The sequence below is a fragment of the Brachycentrus maculatus genome, unplaced genomic scaffold (genome assembly GCF_059751285.1).
Source record: "Brachycentrus maculatus isolate JH-2025_06_01 unplaced genomic scaffold, ASM5975128v1 h1tg000133l, whole genome shotgun sequence".
In the NCBI taxonomy this organism is placed as follows: Eukaryota; Metazoa; Arthropoda; class Insecta; order Trichoptera; family Brachycentridae; genus Brachycentrus; species Brachycentrus maculatus.
The window spans coordinates 361104-373663 of NW_028280886.1; the positions used below are offsets into that span (position 1 = coordinate 361104).

Consider the following 12560-nt stretch of genomic DNA (forward strand, 5'->3'; position numbering starts at 1 on the left):
AGTCTTTCATAATCGAGCTTTTCTCATTAAAAGTGTAAATCAATCAATGATTAAATTTTTGTAGGTCGATCACAGGTCTATATTTATGTAAATAACTCTTTATAAAGGCATTTTTCTCAACCATACAATTGATAAAAACACATCAAAATCAAGCATCTTTAAATCCAACGTCACAATATACGTGTTAAATAGTCGCAATATACCTGCTGTAATGTCAATTGGAAAAGGAATGAGTTGCTGATGAATTCAGATAATAATTTCATTAATTTCTTTGTTTTTCTCTTGGACTTAAAGTATCTTAAATTGACGAAATTTCAGAAAGAAATGATAACCAAAATTCAATTTCTTATGTAATCCAAAAGTTTTATGATAATTCAAACATCATTTTAAATATTTTCGATTTATTTTCAAAGGAAACTTAATTAACGTAATTTTATTAAATTACCCGTCTTGGGTTGTGGTCCCGTGGTAAGAGTCACGGGTTCATAAGTCAGAGTTTCTCGGTTCGAACCCACTCTACCACAATTTGATACCTATTTCTAACAATGAGCAGCTTAGGCTCACAGAAATAGTATGAAATTGAAATATTTGTGTAAATAATAAAAACACAAATATTTATCTTTTTTTAAAAAAAAAGATTGCTTAAAAAATAGATTTTATTTAAATAGTCCACGGAAAATATTGATTGATATTGATGAGATTGACAATCATTTGAATTTATTTTGACCTCCCTAGAAATCGAGCCCAGGCCTCCATTACTGTAGCTAAACGCGTTTACTTAGGGTAGCCAAATACAGGTTTTCGTCTTGTAAATGGTGTCCACCTCCACAGTGTAATGGTCAGCATACTCAGCTACCATACTGAAGATCCCGGGTTTGATTCCTAGGGGGGAATTCACTCTAACATTGAGTGTTTTTTTCACTCTAATATATATTAAATATTACCCTGAACTGGTATCTGAAGCTGAGAGCTGATCACTTTTTCTTCATGTGTTATAACGCTGCGTTTATATGATATAATGCCTTAAGTACTTTTGGATGCGGATTAGGGTTTGAAGAAGAAAAAATGGCTAATAACATTCATATTCTCTGCCAATTAATTGTTTTTCCTCTGTAAAATATCTTTTATAAATTTATAATAGTTTTTCAGATCATGTAATACTTTCGTGTTTTGAGTTTTTACTACTTTGTGCAATCAGTTTCATAATAAGGACTGCAGTATAAAACGTAGACATAAAAGAATATTGTCACCTTAGAGCTTATTTCCCTAGGGGATGTTTGTGGAAAGATACACCCTTACACAAAAGAATATGGCAACATGCAATGTCTACGTAATGTTTGCGGTTTGCTGTTTTTTATTCGTAACTTTTTTAAACAAGTTTTTTTTTTTTTAATATATAAACCCACCTTTAATATTCCCACGTGCTATAAATAATTCATTTTAGAACAAATTCATTACAATTACATTCATACAAATACACTTTCAAAACATCAAATAATTTTAGTCCTATCCATAATACCTACTATAAAACGTCAAACTACGAAACATTAGGGCTGCGATTTTGTTGTCAGGACAAACAAGCGTCCGCATTTGTTATTTGGATTATTTTTAAAGGTATGTGACGTACTAATCATCATATTTTCTTTTTTTAACGTGCACCGTTTAGACATCTCTTTTCTTGACGTGTTGTATGTTGGTTATGCGTGTAGCGGATGAATTAAGAATAAAATACTAATTCGCAGTAAGGGTTTACTGCCCAGGAAAATTGATCGCAGTTAGATGATCCTTAATAGGTATTTTTAAGTTTTTTCATCAGTTTATTTTGCAGTATTGCACAGACTAATAATAAGGTATAATAGTAGGACTGCAAAAATTGGAAAAAAAAATATCCGAAGAGGTCAATAAAACATTCGAATAAAACAAGAAATAATTCTAGCGATGAAAATATTCACTGTGAATTGTTTCTTTATAATAAAATGTCATATAATTTAACTCGGTTTTAAATAACAAGATGTACATAAACTTCGTTTGAATTATTTCGGAATGATAACGCTTTGAGTATGAATACGAATGTACGGAAAGTAAACACAGAATGGTGGTTTAATCAGATTTACCCCCAAATAAATACTGTATCTACGTTATTCCTGAACTCCTGATATTCCAGGCATTTCTAGACCATCCCCTTACGGAGGGATGTTTTTCTTGATTAGATATTATTATTGGGGATGTTTATCTTAGCGGTTCCATAAATTTCCGACAGTTTTGTTTTATTTCGTTTTGCAAAAGCCTTCTGTCTTCATAATTATGTTTTTTTTTCTTTAGAGAGCTTGTTTTCAAAGCTTAATATTTCTTTTAACTTATTTTAATTAAGGGTAAAACCTTTATAGACGAAACGGATACTTATCTTTTCTTGACATTGGAAAAATGTCATGATATTAAATCAATTAAAATAAATGAACATCATTTTAAACTAATTTTATTTTTGAAAAAAATTCATTATTTATTCATGGCGACAACGAAGCCATTCAAAAACTAACTACCATATATTCTCTCCTATTCCAAGAATTCTAAGGTATGGTAATGAATACGGGCCATTAGTCTATATTTTTAGTACGTCAATTTATGTCTTTAAGTCAAAATTTATAGAGCACTTTTTGATCTCTTGCTGTGAATTTTGTGGTGATTATTAGCTTCCCTAATTTGTACAAATTTTTTTCTAGTTTTTTTTTTTTAGTTTTTTTTACCAAGTTTTGTTTTTTTTTAATACTTATACTTATTTTTTCTGTTATCATTATTTTTATTTTTATTACATATTATTTATTACTATTTTTTATGTAAACTATCTTCATTTTTTATTTCTACGTTATTTTTTGTAAGAGGCAGTAATGCCATTAATAAATAAATAATTTCTTAATTTATGTTGAGATATCAATAAAAATCTTGATAAACATGACAACTAACAATCATTCTTTTGGTAAATTTCATCATAGACAAACTTATCGTTTCACTACTGGAGCAAACGACAATGCCTTCTGAAAATCATATTGTAATAAATTTGGCAGCATACTATATTGCACGGCGTAAAGGTGAAATAACTTAAGTCAAGCTTTACGCCCTTAGCGTAACGCCAGAACTTTACCTCATTAATATCCGCTCCAAAGCGCCTTCACAGATATACATCCTTGTCACCTACTAAGAAAAGATCCTTTAAGCTGCTTAATTTTTCGAGAAATGAAAGATTTGAATGATTTTGAATATCAAGTAACTCCACTCGTGTTTTTGTTTCTATTGTACCACGAAATGTTAGAGGGATTATTATATTTAACATGTTTCCTTCCTTATTTTTTTCTACCCAACACCGAAATTTGATTCTTAATAATTCATTGATTTTTATTAAATATTTCGGTACACACTTCGCGGTAGGACATGATTTAATTGTAAATAAAATAACTTTTTTACCACTTAAATATTATATCTATGTTTAACGAGTTTCGGAAGCTACGGTTTGTACGTGTAGTATGTTTATATGGGTGCGAAAGTGTGTGTATGTGTGTGTGTGTGTGTGAATGTTTCTGTTGTCTTTAAAAATAATTTCATGTGTAATTTCATATTGTCTTCTTCTTCAAACCTTTATTCGCTCCAAATGGTGCAAAGAGCACTGCATTGTATTGAAACAGTGTTACCTTGATCGTTAACTTTACGAAGGAAAGGTCATCAGCCTTCCGCTTCAGGTACCAGTCCAGGGTTATATTAAATAAATATTAGACTGAAAAATCACTAATATTTATTTTGACCCTCTTAGAAATCAAACCCGGGACCTCCAGTATGGTAGCCTAGCGCGCTAACCACCATGCTATAGAGGCGGACGATATGTGTAAAGTTTTATTGAATCAGAAAAATTCATCAAAAAAACAGAAAATCATTTATGCATTCGTGGACGGAATGGAGCTTTAGGAGGTGTTATCGGAGTACAGAGTTGACATTAAACTTATCCGAGGTATTGCATTCTTGTGCGAGGATAGCATTGAATGCATTGGGATAAGTGGTTCTATCGCATCGTGGCTTAACATTTCCAAAGGTGTTCAGGAATGTGTAATATCGCATTGGCTGTTTAATTTGTCAATGGATAATCGATGGTTGTCTAAACATTCTTTGCATAGATAGACAGAAAGGACTTATTACAGTAAATAGTTGCAGTTTGTGATATAATATTGAACCCAATAACTATTGACAAAGGGATTTTTATTAATAAAAATGTGCAAGATCAGTGGAAGATTAAGCTAAACTAGCAGTGCAAAATGGGGTCTTGATGCCATCCCTAATAATCGATAAATCATTTAAAGTAGACAGGTCGGAAGTCGAATTTATGGGCGTGTATGAACAAAGAAATATAAAAAAAATTAAATTAACAAAACATATCTTCAATGAAGTATTTATATTAACTAATGATTTATTGGTTCTTTTTTTGTTAAAAAAACTTTTGAAAAAATATTTATTTGAAACAAATACAATTTAATCACACATCAAAAGAATTCGGAATAAAATTCCTTTATGAATAGTTAAAATTTTTAATGACATTAAAATAATTGTTAATATTTGTGATATTTTAATCGATTTCTTTAAAAATTTAAATGTAGGTAAACATATAAATGTAGAGTATCATAAAGGGTTTTTTATCCCCTATTCAGAAAATATTTCGTCTTTTATCTTGTAGAGAGCCATCATATTCCTTAGTTTGTTTTATTGAAATATGTCGAAAAAACGAAACTCAGCTATTATTGAAAAGCTCTATCACGTTTAGGCACAACCTCCCAATTTATTCAAAACACAAAGTTGTTTACTTTGCTTTGATACACGATACAGAATATTTTCAATATTGGTACATTTATTTTGTTTTTCTATTTATTTTATGAATTATTTATACACAAACTGGATAAATGTTAAATTTTACTCGTACAATATGACGAAAAATGTAAAACTGTACAAAAATTTCTGTATCATATAAAAGTAATTTATTTCGGGTAGTTAAAATAACTTTGTTTGATCCCTTATTTACGTTTAAATATTCAAATACAGGTTTAGTTGCAAAGTTTTGATTCCTAAGAGAGTCTTCATTGAGGATTTATGTTTAACGTTCAATACCCTCAAAAAAAGTGTTTTCCTCAAATCTAAATCCATATATTATTAATTTAATACCGACTAGAAACAGAGAAATAATACAAAGGAATAAGACAAAATTATTTGTTAGGTACAGCTTAACTATAGTAAAAAATGTCTAGTATATGAGTTAAATTGTTGAAATTATTCAATCGATAAAAATACATATATGTGTCATATCATAAGTTCGTAAGTGGTTATCGAAATCCAATCACAAGAAAATATTTATTTTAAAACATACGTATTTAATCAAATTTGATGTGGTTTTATGTATCGTGAGCAGAATGGTAAACGTGCATCAAAGAAGTTTATAGTGTGATTACAAGTGACCAACCGATGTTGGTTCATAAAACCAGTTGGCCAGACTTCCACATTATTTTCTTATTCAAATAGTTGTATTTTTTTTTAACTTTATTGAGACAAAGGTTATCTTATTGGGATGAAAAAAGACAAATGAAAATTATTTGTAGTTAGAGAATATATACCTTCGAATAAAAATATTATATTAATCGTTATTCTATTTTTTTAAATTTTCGTTTCAAATTCTTAATAGATATTTTATTGTTAAAAAATTTTGTTTTTATTATATCATATTTTATTAAAAAGGCAAAAAGGAATATAACTGGTTCAAAAATATAAATGAAATATATAAAGAAGCTTCAATGAATATTTGATTACTAATTAATTAACGGAATGTGGAACCCACAATTAAAACCTCGGGTTTATAAAGAAAATATCAACATTTTTGTTTCAAGAATTTGAATATCGTTTATTCAACTAAAATTTATGATTTATTTTTAAAATAGCTGGATAAATACGGTATCTTTATCCATTTGCCTGATACTATCCGTTGATAAAATTACCATTTATAATTTTATGTTATGTATTATGTCTTTAAATGGCATATAAAATTGTAGCCTTATAAATGCCCTTAACTTTTGGAAAAACGTGATAATTTTTAGAAATTATGATTTTATGTTAAAATATATTTAAAGGCCAGTGTTCAATATCTTAAAAAACGGGAATAATACATTGTTCAAATTTCCAAAAATAATTGCTTAATAAAGAAAACACACAAAAAAGCTAAACAGTTGCCATTTGAAAACGATTTTATCCTTTTTAATTGTTGACAGAAATGTCAATATCTAATTTAAATAACGATATAAGATAAAATAGTAATGATTATTTTGCAATAAATTTTTAATATTTATTTCCAAATTATATATATTGTTTCAAACGTTGAAAAATATCCCCACCATTATGACAATCCGTCATTAAATTTTAATGGAAAAATGGGTTAAATAACAACACCATTTACCATTATAAAATATTTAAATATCCAGATATACAAAATGATTGTTTTAAAATAAAATAAAAAAAACTTACCATTATTTAACACCACAAAATAAAATCCAAATGTCCGATCATAGTATTTTTCAAATCCACTTAAATTTAACACGTTTGAAATAATGAATAAAACAATTGTTTCTTTGATAATGTAATTAACCTCAAACTTGAAACATAATCTAACCTTAATTTATCCGTTAAGCACAATTTAAGACCACACAAATTAAGTATTTCTTTTTTAAAACACTTTGTCTTTTTGAAGATAGTTTTCGAATTGACACGATTTTGTCACAAATGAGTATATGAACAGTATTTCAACAGTTATTTTGCATTTCACAAATGTGTGTGTACAAGTAATTTATGACGATAACGTCAAATCACGCAAAATTTTCCGACGAACCAACCTCGCGACCATTTTCCACGACGACTCGCGGCATACTGACATTTTGAGTCAAATTCCTATCCCAGTAAACACACCCGCACGGCCATCTCGACGCGATTTTCGGGAAAATTCGTCACCCACCACCCCATTTGTACGGTGAGTGCTAGAGTCGAGTGGAAGTATTCTGTGTTTTGTATCCAGATGGCCGAAACGAAGCCGGCGAATCGATATAGGGTATGAAGGAGATAGAAATATTGGATTCTGGAGACGCAGCATCCATACAGTGATGGAAATGCAATGAAAAGAATTGAGATACCAAAATTTCAACATCTCGAAACTATTCATCATGAAATGCAAGTAAGCGTCCTCCTTTTTGACCCCCTGACTCCACCCATATCAAAATTAATATTTTTTTAATCGCTCTTAGGTTAGTGTTTTTAAAAAAATTGGCGGTTTAGAAATTATCCAAATTTTTTCATCTGTGAAAACCTATGGCCATTTTTCATATTTATATTTTTTTAATAAAGGGAAATATTTCTGTTTTTATTATTTACACAAATATTTCAATTTTATACTTTTTCTGTGAGCCTAACCGGCTCATTATTAGAAATAGTATCAAATTGTGGTAGAGTGGGTTCAAACCGAGAAACTCTGACTTAAGAGTCCGCGACACTAACCACGGGACCACAAACCGACATTTTTAATGACACACAACAGATTTTTCAATTGACCTTGATAACAGCAATATTCAAATATTTCAAAAGACGTGTATCATACTCAAACAATTTTTTATCGATACATAGTATTATGATTGGCCTATCCTAAAAAAACATGCATATATTACATGGAACTAAAAGAAAGAAATTAAAATAACATAGTTTATTTTTGATTTATCAACAAAAACGAATAAGTTTTTTAATATTTTAAATGGCAACTAAGGCTTTTGTCATTTGTTTTTATTAAATATTAAATTTTACTTGATAAACACCACTATTGCTTAAAATCTATTGTGACACGTGTTTCAATGTGTTCTGTATCATTTTAATGATACGGTGTTTGAAAATGATGCAGAATGCAATTTAAACACTTGTCGCAACAGATATCAAGAAATTTATACGGTATATACGGTATTTACCAAGTAAAACTTAATTTTTTTATTATCTTTCATCACAAACATATATCAATGCTTTTATAAGCATTTTTGTAGATTGTATTAAGATATTCTTAGTATTTATTTGAATCATTTTACGTAAATAATAATGACCCATTATATTTCAGATGTAAGCATTAAGTATAAATATAGTGTTTTTTTTATTTTTCTAGAAAGCTAAAGGATTTAAAACATACATTTTTTCAAGTTTATTCTCTCAATTGTGGTTTTTATCCTGTAGATTGGTCTGCAGCAATAAATGACACCTCCTTCGCCATTCCGTTCTTTTATGCGAAACCCTCTTCAGGTCTTCATACCTTGAACAGCCCTTTTTTATTATCTTTTCATAATTTCATTATTATCAAAAGTTGAACGATTTTCAACATTTTATAATAAGTAAATTCATAATTTAAATTCATAATTCTATAATAAGTAAATTCATAATTTTGAAGGAATTCGGGATGATGAAAATTTCCATTTCCACTCCTGGATTCCTCTCGCTGGCGGGCACCAAGAGCCATCTGTCGGCGCCACCCGCAAGTAGCGTTGCCATGTTGGCGCCTGCGCACAGCCCTCTGCCGTCGCACACTACCTGACTACAAGTACACACACGCGCGCAATACGTAATACATTATGCACAGTGTCGGGCCGAGACGACGCGTGACGGAAACGCTTCCGAGTCGCTTCCGGTACCGCGTGATCACCTACATGACCGATACTCCGTGTAGCATCCAGTAATTGACACCGCGTAATTTAGGAGCATCGCGTAATTTAGGAGCATGATAACTGTGACTTGTAATACGTCACAATACCAGTTGCTGAACCCATTACCGAAATTTGATCGTAGATAAGGTCAATGTAAGAAAGAATTTAATGACCACTTCAAAATTTATTGTACTATGCAATTCTTCAACAGAGATTTTTTTTTTTTTAAATAAAGGGAAAATGGGAATATAAAAAATTACAAGGCACATACGACATTGCTGATTTGTGATGTTTACATGTTTATCATTCTATCCGTCATTCAAAATCAATTATGCCTCTACTTTTAAAACTTGAATATATGTCTTAACAACCACATTTGTATTTTAATTTAATAAGAACTGACAGGTAGAATCGACGTATGGTAAGAACTTGAAAATATAAGCTGCTTTCTTTTTTTAAAACTTATGCATATTTCAAAAATAATTTTTTTGTATAAAAAAGAAGACAAAGAGTAGTCATCCCGATTGTAACTTTATTTCTATCAAACAAACGTCTAATAACAAAGACAAACAAATGATCTTGCAAATCAATAAAGCTGTCATTGCAGATACATCGGTATTAAACTCAAAAGCCAATAAAAAAAAAGATAGTAAAAAACCAATAGAAAATTTTTCAAAAGAAAAATATTTTTTTAAATAATAAACTCCAAGAAATGTTTTAAGGAATCTAATGATTTTCAGTGTATTAGATTCTACCTTACAACAATGAAAATACACGTAGAACATGTCTACATAATATAATTTGTTCAGAAAAGGTGGAGAAAGTTTTTTTTTAACCATTTTAATTGAAAAATATTTCTAGCTTGTCTCATAATTAAGGTAAAAATATAGTTGAAACTCTCGCTAACGAAGATGTATGTTAATTGTAAATAAAACCTGCAGCTCGGCTGGAAAGGCAGATGTTAATCATCGATGGAGCTCGTCCACCGTAAAGCGGTAATGGGGCGGACAACTCGCTCCATGCGGGAAATGCATCCATCCCCATACTAAATAGAGCCTTTTACTGAAATAAAAATACTGCTGAAAACTGAAAAATGAAACGCGCGCGACTAAAATGCTGAAAATAAACATCAGGTACTCTTCCCACTTGAACAAAATACGTAGCGGGAATTTAACTGCTGTTCAATTGTTGAGTTTTGTGGGAATCGTGGTGGCATTCATTTTAAAGTTTCTCTCTTTATTTTTATTTTGGTTTTTAATAGTGTGCAATTTTTGTGCTTTGAATTTTGGTTTCTGTGAAAAAAAGAAAACGTCTCGTCCAGTGGTATCTGTATATGAAGGAGCATGGATATAATCCCTTTGCAGTATCTATATCTACTAAATCGTGCATTTCCAAAAGGTGTATTAGGTATTAAAAGCATAAACGCCAGAAGGAACATTGCTTTGCTTTTGAAGGCAAAGGGTAAGTTTATTAGATTCAAATCTTGAAGAGCATATAAATTTAGGCATATATGGGTATGTTAATTTATGCACTGAGCCAATACGTTTATACAATATGTATGTAAAAATATAAAGATTATATTTGGGTGATTCAGTTGGCCATGTTCTTCCTTACTTGGTACGAGCCTGAATCGATGCTTATCTCGTTTACAAGGCATCAAGTTTCTCCTGCCGAGGACTGCTTGTGAAATATGAGTATATCTTTTGAATGTTCTCTCCTGAACCTGGAGACGCAGACCTGATATGGAAAGATACTAGGGAGCTGGCAGCCAACAAAAGGGTTTGGAGGCAGTTTGTGGACTTCATATGCTCCACAAAGGGAGTGAATTCGAATAGATGAATCCATATGTCTTAAGTAATAGAAAAATTAATTAATAAAGAAAACAGTAACTCGAAAACTTTTGTTAAAAAAAGAATATTGTTTCCTACGCAAAGTGATAAAAACCGTAACATAAATATGAAAAAATAGTAAAAAATATAAGTTGCATGTAAAATTACTAAAAACCGAACATAATTTAGTGAAAAATTACAATTTTGTTGTAAACATATGTAAATTACATTGAAGAATAAAAATTAAATTTGCATCTAATCCTTTACCCAATCGATATGTGGTATTGAGTTATCAAAAAAACTTTTTATGCAAAATATAAAAAGGGTTGTATTTATTTATGGCAGACATATTTGTGTTGAAACCAGGAAAATCCTCTGCCCAAAAACTAAAAGGGGCACTTCAAACTACAGGAATTGCTTATTTCCATTTCAAATATAATGCAGGATGTACACATTATAAGTTGGGTAACTTTGTTCAAAATGGGAGTAATTTAAATTCTCTTTGGGGCGAAGGATGGAAAAACACAATACCGTCCTTATTACGCCAACTTATTTTTTGAAATTAGGCTTGATTGTGCCATTCAATTGCGTCGGCAATATGTTAATGTAAACTTGACTTTAAAGCTCCATGGAGCTTCGAACCGTGAAATTAGTATTCAATTTGAGCTTTGTAGAAAATATTAAGCTAACATATTCTGTACACGTCCCAATAGTAGGTTATTCAAGCTTCAACCGACTCGGCGTTGAATGTAACATTACTCAAAGCATAAGTGTAATTATTATAATCAATTTTTTCACCCATATCCGCACCTAATGGGCACATATCCGATTGATGAGCTTAATTGATATTAAATCATGTCAAGGTGATCAGTTTTGCGCTCCGGCATCTTGAATATAGGAGTGGAATGTATTTCATGGGATGGTAATGAAGGAGATTAGAGATTAGAGTGAAGGACATTACTGTTTATTGAAGTATATTATTAGATTAAAACCAATATTTTTAGCTTTTCCACTTTATTTTTATTTGACCAGCGACTGGGTTTCGTCGTTGCCGACATCATCAGACTAGTGGGAGGCTATACAAATTGTTATGTTATATATAAAACAAGGCAGGAGTTGATAACCATGATTATTGAAGTGAAAATAATGGATCTAGGGGTAGATGATAATGAAAGAAAAGTAAGATACCCATAGTTGGACTGCTGCCATAAGTTATGTATATATATATATATATATATATTTATATATATATATATATATATATATATATATATATATATATATATATATATATATATATATATATATATATATATATATATATATATATATATATATATATATATATATATATATATATATATATATATATATATATATATATATATATATATATATATATATATATATATATATATATATATATATATATTTATATATATATATATATATAATATATATATATATATATATATATATATATATATATATATATATATATATATATATATATATATATATATATTTATATATATTTATATATATATATATATATATATATATATTTATATATATATATATATATATATATATATATATATATATATATATATATATATATATATATATATATATATATATATATATATATATAATATATATATATATATATATATATATATATATATATATATATATATATATATATATATATATATATATATATATATATATATATATATATATATATATATATATATATATATATATATAATATATATATTTATATATATATATATATATATATATATATATATATATATATATATATATTATAATATATCCAACTCGAAATATTATTAATAAGAGACTTCTCACAAATGAAAAAACAAACAAAATAAAAATTTAGTTTTTACCTTGTTACCTTGTAAAATCTCAAAATTTTAATATTTGTTGTACCAGTACATGAACATTTTCGTATATTGTTTTA

The 12560-nt window shown here is 28.9% G+C and overlaps 1 protein-coding gene across 1 annotated transcript in view; it reads right to left on the reverse strand.

The window, feature by feature from the left end:
• LOC148309295 (neuroligin-4, Y-linked-like) overlaps positions 1-6944 on the reverse strand; it is a 367943-nt gene extending 360999 nt beyond the window's left edge. The window contains exon 1 of the mRNA XM_088260356.1: positions 6544-6944. The gene's annotated coding sequence lies outside the window, so the exon portion shown is untranslated. The remainder of the gene's footprint in view (positions 1-6543) is intronic.
• Between the last annotated feature and the right edge of the window lie 5616 nt (positions 6945-12560).